At 41.4% G+C, this 18,810-nt stretch overlaps 1 protein-coding gene across 18 annotated transcripts in view; it reads right to left on the minus strand.

The window, feature by feature from the left end:
* BAZ2B (bromodomain adjacent to zinc finger domain 2B) overlaps window positions 1-18,463 on the minus strand; it is a 122,541-nt gene extending 104,078 nt beyond the window's left edge. For 12 of the 18 annotated variants that reach the window (XM_032115443.1, XM_032115442.1, XM_032115441.1 and 9 more), the window contains exon 1: window positions 18,346-18,463. The gene's annotated coding sequence lies outside the window, so the exon portion shown is untranslated. Of the gene's footprint in view, window positions 1-16,662; window positions 16,820-18,345 lie in introns of all 18 variants that reach the window. The other 6 variants (XM_032115444.1, XM_032115437.1, XM_032115440.1 and 3 more) reach the window with 2 other exon arrangements.
* Window positions 18,464-18,810: the final 347 nt, after the last annotated feature.

The following is an 18,810-nucleotide window of genomic DNA, read 5'->3' on the forward strand; positions in this document are numbered from 1 at the left end:
ACGTTAATAGTGTACATGCATCAAAGCCAAACTTTCAAGTACAAAAAAGTATTATATTCACCAGATTAGCAGTCACATGTATTAGTTCCCTTATTTCTCTGACGATTGTGTCTAGACAAGGCATTTATCTTCAAAAAACAAAACCAAAACCGGCCAAGTTTGCAATCTGCCCAGAGAAAAACACCCTGAATTTTTACAGCCTACATTCTTCTGACTACTGTGATTTAGTCCAAGAGGGCTAAACATTTTTCATAGTAGAGAAGGTATCAGTTAATGAAATGAGAAGGTTGTTGAAACATGGTAAATAAGTTTGATGAGAAAAAGTCTATATTGCTACGTTTTAAAGAAAAAATTATATAAAGGTATTAAAATACCATTAAGGTTACTACCGAAATCATGAAAAGAGACCAGTCACTAATTTAAGGTTAAGATTCTGCAAAACAGTTTTACATGCTTAGCTCCTCTAAGTGTCAGTAGGTCAATGCCTGTTTATGAAGGCACACACGTAAAACTACTCAGGATTAAGATGTGTTGACCTAATCTAACTGCATCTGAGTCACGATACATGCCCTACATGTAGTGGCAAACTTGTGCACTGGCAAACCCTGAGATCTACTTCAGTCTCCTTCTGAGCAGACGGAGGCAGATGCAGGCTCCGACTCAACTAAACAACTACAACTTTATGATACGATGACATGAGACGACAACTAAACAAGCACATTTATAGAATCATCTAGATTGGAAAAGTCCTTTGAGATCATAGACTTCATCCACTAACCTACCACTGCCAAGTTCACAACTAAACCATGTCCCCAAATATCACCAATACACTTTTATCTGAATTCCTCCACCACTGTGAACACTCCTCCATTGCCCTGCGCAGCCTGGGCCAGGGCTTGACAGGTAGGAAATTTCTCCTCAGGTAAGGAATTTTCCCTAACATCCAATCTAAACCTGCCCTGGCACAGCTTGAGGCCACTTCCTCTGGCTCCCTGGGAGCAGAGCCTGACCCCCCACAGGGCTCCACCCTCCCATCAGGGAGTTGGAGACAGGGAGAAGGTCCCCAGGAACCTCCTTTTCTCCAGGCTGAGCCCTCCCTCAGCTGCTCCTGCTGCTCCAGCCCCTTCTCCAGCTCTGTTCCAGTCTCTGGACTTGCTCCAGCCCCTCAGTGTCCGTCCTCCTCTTCCTGATGGACCCAGAACTGGGCACAGCACCCCAGTTGCCTCAGCAGTGCCAGCTACATGTCATTGCCCTGGTCCTGCTGCCACACTAGGGCTGATACAAGCCAGGTGCTCTTGGCCCTCTTGCCCACCTGGGCACACCCAGGCTCACGTACAGCCACTTTCACCAGCACCCCCATGGCCTTTTCCATCTTTCCAGCCGCTCTGTCCCCAGCCTGGAGCACTGCAGGGAGTTGTTGTCATCCAAATGCAGGACCCAGCACTTCCCATTATTGAACCTCATTTACTTGTCCTTGGCCCATCAATCCAGCCTGTCCAGAGCCCTCTGCACAGCCTTCCTAACCTTCCTACCCGCAAGCAGATCAACAATCCCGCCCAACTTGGTGTCATCCGCAAATTTACTGAGGGTGCACTCAATCCCCTCATCCCAATCACTGATAAAGATATTGAACAGGACTGGCCCCAATACTGAGCCCTGGGGACACCACTGGTGGCCAACCCTAGCTGGAAGGAATTCCATTCACCACCACACCCTCTGGGCCTGGCCACGCAGCCAGTTCTGAACCCAGCAAAGAGTGCACCTGTCCAAGCCATGGGCTGCCTCTTGCTCCGGGAGAATGGTGTGGGAGACAGTATCAAAGGCTCTGCTGGACTCCAGGCAGACACATCCAGAGCCTTCCCCTCATCTGCTGAGTGGGTTCACCTTGCCATAGCAGGAGATCAGGTTGCTCAAGCAGGACCTGCTCTTCCTAAACCCATTCTGGCTATGCCCCATCCCCTGGCTGTCCTGTATGTGCCGTGTGACCGCACTCAAGATGATCTGCTCTATGACCTACCTCGGCATCAAAGTCAGATTGACAGGCCTGTAGTTTCCCAAATCTTCCTTCTGGCTGTTCACAAGATAGCAGAACATTTGCAACCTTTCAGTCCACCCTAACCGTAACCCTCCCTAGTTAGTCAGAAGTGCTGTTAAATGATGAAAGGGGCTCAATGAGCACTTCTGCCAGCTCCCTCAGTGCCTTCGGTTGAATCCAAGACCCATAGACTTGTGCATCTTTAAGTGGCATAGCAGGTTGCTGACCATTTTTCCTGGACTATGGGGATTTCATTCTGTTCCCTGCCTGCGTCTTCCACCTCAGGTATGCCGAGAACAACGGATCTTACTATTAACAGCCTATGCAAAGAAGTCACTAAGTAACTGAGACTCTTCCTCATCCTTTGTCACTATGTTTCTTCCCCCCTCCTACCCCCATCCAATAAAAGTTGGACATTCTCCCTGGCCCTCCTTTTGTTGCTAATGTATTTATTGTCTTTTATGGCACTAGCTGGATTAAGTTCTAGCTGGGTTGTGGCCCTAATTTTCTCCCTGCATAACCTCATAACATTCTCAAGTCCTCCTGAGTTGCCTGCTCCTTCTTCAAAAAGGTCATGGGACTTTCCTTTTTCCCTTGAACTCCAGCCAAAGCTCTCAGCTCAGCCAGACCACTGCTCTTCCCTGCCAGCTCATCTTTGGGCACACGTGAACAGCCTGCTTCTGTTCCTGTGTGTTGGAGACTGACTCTGTCATCCAGTCTCCTAAACAGTCCAGTCTGCCCTCCAGCAGACCAGGGCAGCCACTCTGCTGACCCACCTCCTTATTTCTCCAAAAATCAAAAACTCTTCTCGTGATTGCTATGCCCAAGCCAGCCTCTATCACATCACCCACAAGTCCTTCTCTGCTTGCAAATAGTAAGTCCAGGGGAGCACCTTCCCTTGTTTATCTCTGCTACTGACACAGACTTTGGGAAAAAATGCATACCTTCTTGTTGAACCAAGATTCACAACTGATGTTAACCCAGTGCAGTAGTCTTAATGAGCACACTGGATCAGGCCACTTCGACTTCATAGTCTTCTGCATTAGATCAGTTTTGTTTCAACTGCATGAATTCCACTCAGAAAATAAGCATATCTGACCAACTGGAGGCCTTAATTTTCACAATACATATGAATTACAGATAAACTCATGAGCAGACTTCTTTAATTCAGCCTCACAGAATCCTTTAAAATATCACCGTGATACTAAAGCCACCAACCAGTCTTTAAAAAAGCATTAAAAAAACCACCATAACTAAAAGCTTTGCTGCACTAGAATGAAATGTATTTTGGTACTTTAGAAGTAGCTACCCATCTATCACATACAGTTTTTCAAATTCTTAGTACTACTATTTCTCTAATTCTTGTAATGAAAATCAAACACAATATATCCATGTGGAGAATGGCCAACCTAATAGTTACACCTGTTTGTGACAATTAATACAGTCAGGCTTCTATGTTTAAAAGTAATGTTGTTTGCTATTAGGGGCAATACTATAACAAGTATAATTTCAAGATGTTCTTAATTTAAAAGCTGTATTTCAGAGAGCTGATGCTCTGCTTATTAGTACTATGCTGTTCACATTGACAGCACTGATCAGTTACCCGTTGCACTCAAAAAAAGACCAAACCAACAAAAAGAGAAACGTATTTACACTAGTTTATGATATGGTCCTAATCTTCTCTTTTCACAGGTGATCCTGAGGAAAACAGTCCAAGAACTGTATGTAGCAGGATGCCCTTTTTACCCTTCTTTTACATATATGTTACAAGTAAACCAAATGTGAACTCTATGCCTCGGAGTACCACTATAAACCCCACAGGACAGATGTAGTTTCAACTTTTTTATTGACTATTCCAATGAAACACATTAACCCAAATTTAACTGCAACTTACTTGCAATATTGAGCAAAGTCTTTAGGAAAGGTCATTTTAACTTCCATTTAATATAATGTCAATAACACCTATAATGACTGAATTTATGAATATCCCATGTTACATACCTGAAGACTAAAATTCCCACACAGAAACAGGGAAAGAAAGCGATATGGGAAAAATCCCTAGGGTTGAAGTTAGAGTACATAGAACTATTCTCTATTACATTATGTTAATAGAGTAATGCACATTAACAAACTCAGTGCAAAAAGAGTCCACTAAGGAACTAAGAACAAAGGACAGGATAATCAGTGAAGACTGGAAAAACGAACACATAACAAAGATGATTACTTTCCAATCCTGCATAAAAATCACAAAGAAACCACTGTATTCGTTGAAATCTTACCCAAAAAAAAAAATTATTTTTGCATCCGTTATTATTCCATCCACACAAATTACCAAAGACACAAAACATCAAATATTAACAAAACTCAAATTAACAAAACCGTAATTAACAGGAACTTATTCAGAACAAAGGTCCATCTACACAAGTAATAAACATTTCAAGAAAGAATAAAGGTATATACTCTTCTTCCAAAATCAGAAATAGGAAGATTTAACAAACCTAACACTGCAACTCAATCACCACGTTCAGCAGCACGTGATAAACACATCTTCCACTCATCACTCTAAGTGTAATTTTCTCTCCATGGCAGCCAAGGATGATTCCACAACCTAACGCAGCATCACTGGGTTTTGTTTCACTGGGTTATTTTAGTTCTACTACTACATGACCCAAAAATGTTTTCTATTTACTTTACTACTTCAGGCATGACTTTCTAGCTGAAGACTTCTATGTACTCTCATCTCATATGGAAAGTGTTCCAAAACTGATGACCCCTTTCATTTTTATTTGCTTTTTATTCTACTTGACAGGGTGACCTGAATTAATACACCGTTCCAGATGTTTTCTGGTTTGTCCTTTGTTTTCTCCTCCCAGTAAGATGTCAAACTGATGTTTTTGACAGAAGTATGTGTTATGACTCCAGTATCTCTACCTGATAACATGTAATTAATCTACAACCTATCACTATTTAGTTCATGTTATACTCCCTGCTTCCCTCTGCTCCATGTGCATTATTCCAATTTACAGAATCAAGGCTGGCAGTCCAACCATCAACCCATGACCACCATAACCACCCCTAAACCATATCCCCAAGTGCCACAGCCAGACGTCTCTTAAACACTTCCAGAGATGGTGACTCCACCACTTCCCTGGGCAACTTCTTCCAGTGCCTGACCACTCTTTCAGTGAAAAGGGTTTTTTTTCTAGTAACTACTCTGTAACTCCCCGGTGCAACTCTTGGTTTCTTCAGCCTAGAGAAGAGGAGACTGAAGGGAAACCTCACTGCAGTCTTGAACATCCTCCAGAGGGGAAGCCGGGGGGCAGGTAACCCATGCCTTGTGACCAGCGACAAGACTGGAGGGAATGGCTGGAGCTGTGTCAGGGGTGCGTTTAGGTGAGTATCAGGAAAAGGTTCTTCCCCCAGAGGGCGGTGGGGCACTGGACAGGCTCCCCAGGGAACGGTCACAGCCCCAGGGCTGCCAGAGCTCCAGACTGTTTGGACAATGCTCTCAGGGACAGGGTGGAATTGTTGGGGTATCCTGGGCAGGGCCAGGGGTTGAATTCCATGATCCTTGTGGGTCCCTTCCAACTCAGCATATTCCATGACTCTATGAACTGAAGACCATTTCCTCTTGTTCTTTCACTAGAGACGTGGCAGAAGAGACTGACACACATTTCACTGCACTCACCTTTCAGGTGATTGTAGACAGCAATGAGGTCCCCCCCAAGCCTCTTTTTCCCCAGGCTAAACATCCCCAGTTCCCTCAGCCACTCTTTCCTGCAAACAATAAGACTCTTCCAATTCAGTTTGACTTTGTGGTTTTTCACCATGGTAAAATCAGAGCAGATTTTATCAGATAAACTCAGCCTGTACTCTACAAGATCCTCTCAAATCATATCCTATTAAAAAAAAAAAAATCCTGCAACATAACCAAGCCATCAAAAATCTGACATCACTCATTATAAAGACAAGCTACCCAGGAGCAGAAATCAATATGGGACTCAAGAATTTGAAGCACATTGTTTGTAAACATCGTCTGAAAGGGTTTAGCTATTGTGAGGTCTTAACTTACTCTTAGTCTGCATGCGGCTGCTGTTTTTTCAGAATAAAACTTAATAAATAAGTCTGAATTTCAGAAAACAAAAATCTATAAACTATCTGCTGAATTCATCCTGAAAGTGACATTTTCTTACAAAATTGGGTACATACATGAAGTACATCTGCTGCCCTTTTGCCTATATAATGCAATATTTTAGAATCAGTTTTGCATTTTTTCTTTCTGTAAATACTAACAAGGATGTTCAATAAACAAGTAGTATCTTCACTCATTATATATTGCAACAGGATAGGCAACAGTGGATGAGCTTGAGGCTACATAGACCCTATCACCACACCAGTGGCAAAGGAAGCAACTGCCTTTTTAAGAATTGAAGACACCAAAATGAAAGGCCAATTATATCCTTTTTCAGGGCAACAGTTTAGGTTTGAATAGTTTTGACATGCCGAATGTGCATTAACCGATGCTGTCAATGTCTTTCTATGGCTAGTAAGCCAGGCAAACAGCTCCCAAGTACCCAGTCATGTACTCATCATCCTTCTTTTTTCTCCAAGTAAACCATCACAGACTTTAGAATTAAAAAATACGAATGAAAAAAGAGTGACAATTAGTCATACCAGCAACTATCACTTCTCACCAAGCCAGAGAAACCTTTCAACACAGTATTGGATCACTGTATATCCCAAACCAGTACATGAATCTTTGTTTCTACCCTTGACATTCTGAGATTGTAAGCAACGTAAGTAACTCAGGTAACTTCTCTAAATTCTTCCTGTATTTCTGTTAGTTCTCATCAGCCTATCTACCAATCTGTCTAATGCTACACTTAAAATGGGGTCACTGTACATTTTCTGTAGGCTAAATCCTAACATAAAAAATGCAACTTTTCCTTCCAAGAACCAGATACTACATACCTAAAACATTATTCCAAAATATCTCTTAAAAAAAAAAAAAAAGAGTATTTAAGTGTTTGTCACTGCGTTCCACAACCAGCAGTTTTCACTTAACGTATTACAACTTGCAGCACTATTTTTGGCCAACAATTCCGATTTACTGTTTCTGGATTGCCTTCTCTGTCATGGGTCTCTCCCACAAGGTAGCATATGACATTTTTCTAAAAAATCTAAAATTACTATTATAAGGAATCAGACTGAAAATCTGACACTCAAATAGCTCATTAAAATGAAAGCTAACTTTTACAGAAAACTGCAAATTATATATTGATTTATAAATCGCTCAATTTATATATTTTGAAATCAACATTTGTAATGGACTGCTAAGTAAAGAATAAGATTCTGTGTTTATGTTAAATAGAATGTAATTAACATGAAGAATTATACACGTCACCTACCTATCTCCTAGCACTCAAACCATCTATATTATTGTCTATGCTGCTGGAAGCAACAGAGACAACAAATATTGAAGAATGAACCCTTCCCTCAGTCCAAATTTTCTCAAAATTAATAGAATGCAGGCCAGTTCTGTTGAGGTCAATGTATGAAGCAAAAAAAGTAACTCAGCTTTACCAAGAGATCCCACTAATCTGCATTTCAAATGTCCCCTAGAACACATAATACAAATTATTCCTTAAGATGATTGCTTGTCTATTTATTTTAAACACATTGCAAGATACAAAAATGACCACAATTACAAAAATTAAGCATTTAGATGCCGAGAAATCTTTAAAAAGTGACTGTCCCTGCTACATGCCTGTTATAACATAAAGTCTTTACACTATTTACGGATGTCTCAGAACACGCAATTCATTTCCATGACCACAAAAAGAGTGCAGGCTACATTTAAACACTGCTCTGTATAAACCGCTTACATCAACACAATAAACTTTGCAATATGCTGTATATCTACAACACCTTAACTGCTAACACTGAAAATTTACTGGCATCTGCAAGAGTCAAAAGACTATAAATTTACCTCAGTGATAATCAGAAACAGGTTGACATAGAAAAAGATCTCCCAAAAAACAGGCCAAGTGTTTCAAGCTGCTCTGTATCTTTCTCACATACAAAAAAAAAAGGAAAATGACCTAGCATAATCTGTTCCTTTCAGTTCCTAACACCAGGTGAAAAAGGGCATTTTACAACTGACTGCACTTACTGGTGCACTTAACATTAGTTTTAACCTAAAGTGAGAGCGAGCTCCTTCCCCGCATGCACTTTGACTGTTTCCTTGTACAATGAACACACTTCTTTTTGCAAATCATAAAAAAACTAGTTCAAAACTAACCCTCTGGATAAGGCTCAACTATGGAATCAATACATCCCACTCTTGTTCAAAAATACATTTAGTTCCATGAAGACAACTTGCTATACCTCTTAAGCCTTAAAGGGGGAAAATCAGGCCTGAAAAGCACTTCTAGAAAAGAAGAGAACTGCAGAAAAATACAGTGCTAATATCACAGTTAAATGCCAAACAATAAAGGACCCTTACTAAGTTTGTTGTCATTTTAGTAATATATTCTTTCCATATGCATTTTTTCTCTTTTCTGAAATTTACTCCTCCGAACACTCTTACATGCAAACTGTACAAACTCTTCAATATATTTTTTATTTGGCAAGTCGTTGGCAAGTTAAAACAAACAAAAAAGACATGAAAAACACCAAACAGAAGGACTCCAGTATGTCATCAAAATGGGGCATACCTGTTTTGTGTTCAAATATACACCCATTCTAAAATCCTGTCCTCCAAATCCCTCTCCACTACACTTAAGGTATGACTAAATCCAAATGCACTCTCTACTAAGCGGCCAGAAAGATAGTAATTGTTGGAATGTATTGCTGTGATTTTTTTCAGTAATCCACAGTATTTCACTGCCTTTAGTCAAGACTTGGGATCTCAACTTTCTTCCCATTTCTCACACTTTCTTTGGGACAGTAGCTTTTTAACATGGTCTCTTTCGACAATGCAGTGAAAAAAATTCAATCACTGTCTGCTGTTAACCATGTGTCAGTGATTACTAAGAGGAGGGTGGATGTGTAATCACCTAAAATCAGAATATCCTGCACTGAAAGAGACCCACAAGGATCATGGAATTCAACCCCTGGCCCTGCCCAGGATACCCCAACAATCCCACCATTGTCCAAACAGTCCTGGAGCTCTGGCAGCCTTGGGGCCATGACCATTCCCTGGGGAGCCTGTCCAGTGCCCCATCGCCCTCTGGGGGAAGAACCTTTTCCTGATACTCACCTAAACGCACCCCTGACACAGCTCCAGCCATTCCCTCGGGTCCTGTCCCTGATCACAGAGAGCAGAAAACAGAGCTGCCCCTTCGCTTCCCTACATGAGGAAGCTGTAGACCCCAATGAGGTCTCCCCTCAGTCTCCTTCTCTCCAGCCAGAACAAACCAAGTGACCTCAGCCATTCTTCACACGACTTCCCCTCCAGACCCTTAACAATTTACTTCTTCAGACTCCTGTCTAAGGTAGTTTCACTGAAAGAGCCAAAATGGGAGTGTCTATTGTTTCTAATATTAGACTTCCTAACTACAACAACCCAAACAGGAATTCTCCTTGCTGCTTCGAAAGCTTCTACAATCGTGCTATAAAGAAATTGTTTCTGGCACTACAACTGTTGTAGAGGTTGGGTCTCCCAGGGACCTACTGAGCACTCTTCCACCTCACTTTTCTCCTAAACCACACATCTGTAGTCTCAATGGTTCTCTCTGATCTAGCTCTTTCTTCAATATTGAAAAGAAGCAGTGAGGTGCATGGGTAACTCTAAGGAAAAAAAATTATCAGAGACGCAATGGAAAAATACTGGTTTGTGTTTCTCACAGTTTATCCTTTTTTCAATTGCTATAACTACTCAGACAAGACCAGAGCTGTAAAGAGTGATAACATCTTCTATTAAATCAACTGATACATCTTGAAAAACTAGACTCTTTCAGGCATGTATGTTTGATATTTCTATCTCGCTAACATAGTAAGAAAACCCCCTTACGGCTTCCCATTCTCCTGGATCCATACACATGAAGTAAGAATTTATTTACAACTTTCCTCAGCAATACTTTCTATTTACATGCCAGGTTACAAGTTAGTAACTTACAACATACTGGATCAAAAGATGTATGGAGGGCAGAAATTTTGGGCTCCCTTTTATTCCCGCAAGAACTAAGGATGTTAGGAAAACTGACTTTTGTAGTGAAAAATACATTACTCCTTATAAAAGTTCCAGTCACTAGGGCAAACAAAAATACAGAAAAGTTATCAAACTTTTCTATTTAAGCTTGAGTTCTAACTGAACAGCAAAACTGAAGGGGGGCAGATCAACCTTACATCACAGCTTATCTATGTTAATAACTAACATTTCTAAGTATGTACTGTTCACATTATAATGATAGAAACACATACCTTTGTAAGAGTACAGTCATTCCTAATACATCCATTATTTTCCTCCATGGGCTACTCAACAAGGCTACTCACTTCTGTTTTACTACACCTTCATTTTGTGTAATATAATCACATTTTATACTCCTTGGTGTCCCTCCAAAAGCATTGAATATACAATGGATGAAAAGCACAAACTTCAGCAACTGCAATGTTAGCAAGGCAACACCAGGTAAATCTAACAAGGATTTCTTCTTCAGAACAACAAATGTTACAAAAGGACTACAAAGCTTGGCTGATGTCGCTTTTTTAGTCTTTACATAACAAGATTTCGTATTTCAGATGTATGTCACTGCTCACCCTTACACCTTGTTTCTTAGAAGCTCAGAGTTTAACATTTTATTCAGCATTTAGTTAAAAATAAGTATTTAATACTGAGGTTGTTCTATGATGCAAGCACAGCTAAAATGAAGGGCCTCTGTGGCTGCAGTGACCAGATTTCAAATGCAGGTAGATCAATAAAAAAAGAGCTCAAGCACGAGCTCAAGTCTCCATGTGTGAGTAGAATTGTTTATAATAGCTTCCAAATGACTACACACTTGCTGTAACCAGCTGTTCTTAAATTATGAATATGCAGCCAATGCATGTTAAAGCCAAATCACAGCACCTTTTTTACAGGGAAATCCTAGCAGTTTATTTTGCTTGTTCCACATGTTAGTTCCGTTAAGGATACAAACAGCAATAACTTTGGAACAAATAGGACCAAACTATGGGCATTTCATCACTAAGTCCATTAGCATAGAAAGGGTTGTCAGTCTTTAGAACTCTCCTACAACAGCTCAGGCAATACAACAATGATCTCCAAGCCAAAAGCATACACGCAAAAGCCCTTTTGCCAGGCTTTTGCTTCAGCCAATCAGCCAGTCCGCTCTGACCTGCTTGAAGACTCGCATCAAGCTTCAAACATTTAAAAACATCAATCATAAAAACAAAGACAGGACACTGAATTATACAGTATTAACCTCCAGGGTTTGCATACAAAGACCTACGATTTATTTATGTCCTAGCACGTTAAGAGCTTCAGCACGCTGTTCTTTACACCAAACTAGCTGCCAGTTTGATGAACCTCTCTGCCCTCAGCAGTACAGTGTCTTTGATTAATGAGTGCATGCTCGTGGAAAAGTGCAAGAACAAAAAACAGGGCAAAATCCACACCATTATGTCCCTGTGCACTGACAGACCACAGCAATAATTTTTGTCCAACTGGCTTCCTGTTGTAGAAAGACTGTGGGCTGAGGAGGGTGTTCTGGGATTATTTTGCTAATTATACTTGGATACTACACACCACTCTTCTAAAATAGGTACCTGGTAAATGCACTGAATTGCTTATTAAAGAAACTTTCAGCATTCGAAAAACATTAATTCATTAACACAAATCAATTAATAAATAGGGTCACAATCCAAAAACATTATCTATGTACTCAGTGAAGAAAAAATACTCTCTAGAAGATTTCAAGGTTTTAGCTTCTCATCCAACAGACTTAGGACTGAGGTTCAAGCTCAAGAACAGCTAGGCAGATTATTTTCTGCTTTTAAATCACTGTATTAAATACTCTAAAGAAAATCTACCCTATACTTCTTGTAATTTACAGGAATAAGAATACACTGGTAGGGTTCACCATTATTTAGAAAATGAAAAGTCATTATTCTTTCCAACAATTCCAGAGCAGAACTAAGTTCTGTGTGAAGCTCCAAAAAGTCAACAGCATTTTCTGACGGTCACTGTATTATTTTTAAGTTTACCTTCTTTCCCAGGGCTTTATACTGCAAACATTACCTGTGACAAATACTTAAACTTAGCAGTCCCACTGATTTCAGTGGGACCATTACTAATGTAAAGAGTCCATCAGGTAGAATAATTTTTCAGATAGTTTTTCTATACATTTTTAGTAGTTTGAATTTTAAGGTTTTGAGTGATTCCTCCTTCAGCAGCTAGAAAAATCTATGCAATCTCTTTTTGCAAACTACCAAGGCTTAACCCATTCAGCTCTTTACAATGCCTGACCTACATCAAGTGAAAGGGGTCTTACATCCTTTACATACAGAAAACAAGACACTCAGGAGGCCCTAAAGGGTGTGAGTAGCAAGGTAAAGGGAGAGAATTCACATTAAAGGCAACATGCATCATACAGACACTGAAAAGCCTAGCACACCTTTTCTTAAGGCCATACTTTCAGAGACTAAGTTTGAAAGATCATCTGTCACTAAGCAAGGTTTCAAAATGCATACTTGTTTTGATATATCAGTCTTTTTTCCAGTGATCTGAAAGATATTCACATAAAAAGAGAAGGAACTGGTATTAGGAATTCAGTCAAATTCATAAATTAATTCTGTTAAACTAAGCCGGGAAAACCCTTGTATCCTTTGTTCCTTGTTGCTACATTAAAAGAAATTGAAACAAGCGTTAAGACTTCCTCGCTCCAAGAGTGTTTCTTTCACCTAGTGTCTCATGAAATGCTAGTATCGCAATAAAATAAATCACAGTTTCTCCTCCCCCAAAAAAGAAATAAAAATCTAATTGATACCATAAAATTACTACTTTTATTTTTATTACTTATTTCCATTTAAATCTCAAAGGAAGTTCTGTCTTGGACTTTAATAAAGTATATTTGTTTTTTTCTATTTAAGGAATGGCTCAAGACCATGGCACTACATAATGGTAAATTTAGGACAGTAAAGAGCTTAAACACTAAAGAACTTGGATAAGAACTTAACACAGCTAATAGGTGAAACTGTGTGCTAACTGTATTATATGTTCTACATACCTTTTTTCCACTTAAAATTGTACGATTAAGAAATAAAATAAAATCAAAATACTGCATCTTGCCTGGCCCTTCTGAAGAGGCTGAATGAATACATGGTCCCAGTTTTGTTTAATGACTACGTGCACTCTGCTTGCCTACCCTACCTACCCATAGCAATTACTCTGCGGAATAACAAACCACACATTTCCGTTTTCAAGGAAACAACTACACAGCACACTACAGATTAAAGTCAGTGAAGACAGCTCTTTTTTCATCCTCTACCAGCAACTACTTGTGATGTTGGTAAAAGACAAAACCCTTTCGGAGTCCTTATCTCTGTAACAGTGAAACTAATACTGTCTCGCCTTTACATAAAGTCCTAAGAAAGACAAACTATAAAATTAATGTGAACCTACTATTTTCCTAACACAAATCTTTTGGTGGTTTCTTGTTGATTTGTTTGTTGCTATTTACAATAAAAATGGTTTTAAAGTAAAAATGCAGTAGTATAACAAAAAAAATTTTTGAAGCATAGATGTCAGTTAAAAAAGGATGTTTCATTTCCTTCTGTGATGCAGTGGGGAAGATCACCTGTACCTAAATTCCAAATACTGCATAATGTTCTTCAATACAAACTTCTTGTTTCTATAAAATACATTGACCAACATATACTTACTACATTTTGTCTACATTCCGAATGTTGTAAACTATCAAAGAATCACAAAAATCACTGCTAACCTCGACAACTGTTTCAGTGTTTCTTGTGGCGGCAATTAACAATCACAAACCAGTCTATAATCTGGTATGACACAATTTACTGAATATATTGTAGTAAAACTAAATTAACTCAAAGGTTGAGCCACACTTGGGAGAAAACCGGTAGACTGTGGGAATCTTCCTTGGACCAAATTATCTAAGTGATGAGAACACTAAGTACCACTCTTATGTACTCTATTAGAATAGTCTGTTTATTTAAAAAAAAAAAAAAATCCACCATTAGTTACACTACTTAGTTTTATTTAAAGATACCTATACATTAGAGTCTGGGAGACAGATCACAGTGAAGGGATGTGAACACAGAGTGTTCATACAGTGAAACTCTTAATGTACCGGAGGGAGAGAGGGGAGGAAGGGTGTAGGAAACTGCATTGCTGGTTGTACCTCCCAACAGTCAAGATCTCCTATTCCCAAATACGCCATTATAAGAAAATTATAGAACTAACAGCAGTTAGGTATTCCTTTCTCTCATTCTGGGATGTGAGATCGGGTGCACAAGCTTCTTTTTATTTGCAACTCTGATATTCCAAGTCTTGCGCAAGAATAGAAAAGTAGCAACAAAGACCTTAACAATTGCAGTTCAAGCTGGGAGGGACTGTTCTACTTGAATTCAATGACACCACTAACGGCTTCTTAGCAGTTTCATGAAATCAACCGGCTGTCAAATCGATGCATCAGAAGGAACAGTTATGCACTCCCATAAGAAAAAGCAACACATCAGGATGTTTTGCAAAACATCTGCTCCTTTACACTGCAATTCTACAATAAACATGCAAACAAAGAAAACATGAAAAAGGGCAACAGGACCTATAAGGAAAGGCTTCTATTACCTTCTTATTTGCATTTTAAGTGTCTCTCAAAAAAGACAAAAAAAAGTCAGTCTTGTAGAACTTTCTTCTTAACATAAGGTCAATATAAAGGTTAAAGAAACATACAGAAGTCATCAAGCAATGCTTTTTCCCTCCATGATATAAAGATATTGGTAGTTTATCTTTTGAAAATGCAAAACATTTTATTACACGTTCAAGAAAATCAAGTATTTTTCACCAAAAGGTATGAAGTATGTATTTAGTTACCATTCCTCTCACACTACTCAAAAAATTTTATAATGGTATTGACCACCTACAATAATCTTAAAAACAATAACCTTTTTGTGGGAACACAAACCTGTAAGGAACCAAGCACATTGGAATTTAGTTTAAGAAAATAATTTGTATGAGAAATACCAGTATGTCATGGTTTAGGGATGATATTCCCCAGTTCAGTGCTCCCACTGAAACCATGTGCTGATCATTCACTCCCACCCCTTCTTCAGGATGGAGAGAAGAATTGGAGGCACAAAAGGTAAAGGTCACGGGCTGAGACAGGGAGCATTTACCGGAAACAGCAATGAGATAAGAACATGAATAGTAATAGCAACAATACCAATGACAGAGAGTACAAAAAAGAGTCCAAAGATTCACACGGAAACAACAATACCCTAGGTTCACTTGGAAGAGAGCCCTTCTCTCCTCAAAAAGAAGAGTGCCTTGCCTGCCTTTCCCACCCCCAACGGACAGGGGCAAGGTGGCCAGAACTACTGGGTCCTGGCCATGCCCCTCCTGGCTACTGCAAAAATTAACCCTGTCCTGGGTGGAACTAGAACAAGGTATCACAATTCCAGTTTATTTTCAACACATAATAGTCACAAAACCTTATACTGTGCCATCCAGAACAGACTTTGGATCAGGAATGAAAAGGAAACAATACCTGAACCTCTGAAGAAATACTTTTTACCCTCCAAAGAGTTCTGTTTATCAACAACTTCATCATAACCTGATTTGAATACTACCCTTGCTTACAGGAATTGGTACGATCTATGATTACACAAGCATCACCTGCTTGAAGTGAACATAGAATTTCTTGAATACTGAAGATTCCTGAACAATTCCTAGTGCCTTCTCTACATACACTTTACAAAAATTACCTTGGCTACCATTTTCTTAACATTATGAAGTTTATTGATTTCACAGCATTTTGACAAAAACACATACGTAGTTTGAGATGTCAAAGCTATACCGCCATTTTTGGAAACTACTTATCCTCTGTTGCTCACCATTTATAACCTACCCAATCTTCTACACCTTCACTGCATTTATAATTTAGAATCACCTGTTGTACGTGCTTTCAACTATTTAAATGTTTTCATTTACTCAGCATTCACACAGATAGCAAATAGCAAATCCAACCACATTTTCTGATGCGTTTAGGAAAGAAAAATAAAGTAAGCATCTGACTTTTGTTCTAACATAACCTTAAGGCTGCTTTAAGTACAGCATTCAATACTGACTGGGATAGAAAGAAAGTAGTCATGCACAAACAGCTATTCCTATTAGTTTCTATGTTAACTGTTGTCAATATTTTTCCCAATCCTGGAGACAAAGAAAATGCAAATTAAATACAAGTAGTTTCATGTTTTCCATAGTGCAACTTTAAATATGCAGCAAGTCAAACAAGCATAGAAAGAAGAATGGAAAAACAGAACTCTACCTACAAGTACTCCTTATCAAGTACACCATGTTTCACTAAGTTATGCAACCAGAAAAACTTTCATGAGACTAAAAAAAAAAAAAAAATCAATTGAGAACCAAATTAACAGAACAGTACCTTTTATTGTTCTCCCTTTCACAACAGCTGATACAAAACTTGTAGTCAGAGGAAAAGCGATTTGTTGTTGGGTTTTGGGTAAGGAGTTGTTGTGGGGTTGGTTCTTTCAATGAGTTTAGTATAGTTACTACGTTTAGCCACACACATTATACAGCACCTGGAACATAACCCAAACGACATGCAATATTTATAGGTACTTTCCAGAAGGAGCCTTTTAATAATGCAGCTTAATAAGTTTGTTGCTTCCAAACATACCTCCAAGTTTGTCATTTAAAAATGGAGGTCTGTATTGCCATGTTCCTCATGCCAAAAAGAAACTATTTATTTCTCAGGGAAGATCCTGTACCCAGTGTTTCATGTAAACTTCACATCAGATTACTACTTGCCATAAACAAAAACAATGCCGATCTCCAGATAATTTGTTATTTAACATAGTAACTTCAGAACGTTTTTTTAAATAAGCGAACAGTTAAGCATTACATATTAAATACTAAGGCCAGGGCAGAAAAAAAAAAAAAGGGGGGGGGGGAGGAATAACCCAAAAGCACGATTGTTTTCCTGTTATGAAACCAGACACCAATAAAGAAGCATATTCACAATGTCCCCTGTACGTGCACGCTCAACTAGGAACCTCTCTTTTAAAGTGCGGTTTACAACACGTTAGACCAGGAATTCTACGGGAAAGCACAGAGTCTTGGAGAAAAATCCCCTTAAACTTTACATGACGTCACTATCTGTCCCTGTAACATCTCCTAAACTTTGATGCTCATCCAGAAGCGCTTTCAGGTTTTCTACTCATTCCCTCCTAGAAGAGACGGTCAGACTTTGGAATAAAAATTTGCCCAAGATGGCGAAAGGCTTGTTGTTTGGAGGGCAGAAAAATGGAGGATATTGTAATATACACAAAGGGATAAATTTCAACAACTCGGCCCAGCGCTGCAGCTGCTTGTTTCTCTTTACAAGGACGGGACACGCATAAAGCCGCGGACAGAGGGACCCGCAGCGAGCCGGGTGTGCGGAGCGGCGCCCGCTCCCGGCCCGCGCCGCGCCCCGCACCGCGCGGAAGGGAAGGAGGGAGAGAGGGAGCGCCTACTCACCCGCGCACGGGAGCGGGGGCTGCGCGGGGCCGGGGGCCGCCCGCGGAGGGGCTGCGCCTGCTCCGGCCGCTGCTCCGCAGCCGCTCCGCGCGGCCCCGCCTCGCGCGCCCGCCCTGACAGCCCCGACTGAGGGGAGCGGGGCAGCGCCCGCCGCCAAGAGGGGAACCGGGCGGGAGGGCCGCCGGGAGCGGAGCTTACACAGCGCCACACAAAAGAGCCGCCCGGTGGCCACTAGCAGCCGCCGCGCCGCCCCGGAGGCTGCGGGCGTCCGTCGGCAGAGACGTGACCGGCGCCGCCCGGCCAAGGCAGGGGCGTGCGGCCATGAGTAAAGTTTAAAATCTCTCGGAACACGGCCGTCCCGTCTGCAGGCACACCGGCCCCGGCCCTTCCACGGGACTCACCTCTACGCAGCCACTCTGCCTCCCGCCCGCAGCCCTGTCCGGGCAGGGCCCCGCAGCGGGACTCGCGCTCGGCCCACACAACAAAGGGGCGATACGCACCGGCGGGGACGCGGCCGGCGAGGCGGGCGCTACCCGGGCTCGGGAGCTCCGGCGCGGCAGAACGCCATCCCACCCCAGCCACTCACCTGGGAGAAGCTCCGCCGCTCGGTGCGCGGGGTGCGCGGCTCTCACTCTCCCGCTCTCTCCCCTCCGCGGAGCGGTGCGGGCGGCGCGCGCCGGGCCGGCCCTTCCCGGCGCTCCCCGGAGCCGCGCGCAGCGCGCGGAGGGGGCGGGGGCGCGCGCGGGCGGCGGCGCGCACGGCGGCCACCCCCAGCCGGCGGGACCCTGGAGGGGGTCGTGGACCCCGCGCCCCCGGTGACGTCACCGCCGGCGCTCCCCACAGTGCTGGCGGCGGAATTGTGGATTTCGATGCAGGAACGGTGCCCGCGCCTCACGTCCACCCTCGGCTTAGGAAAAGTTCTGAACAGCCCACGTTCTTTAGACAGCCACAGAAAGTTCCAGTCGGCGCTGGGTCATTTTTTAGTGATGACTTTATCGGTCGAGGGAGAAACAAAGGTGCCCACTTTAAGAACCTACAGATTAAGTTCAGG

This window comes from Corvus moneduloides, chromosome 7 (genome assembly GCF_009650955.1).
Source record: "Corvus moneduloides isolate bCorMon1 chromosome 7, bCorMon1.pri, whole genome shotgun sequence".
NCBI lineage: Eukaryota > Metazoa > Chordata > Aves > Passeriformes > Corvidae > Corvus > Corvus moneduloides.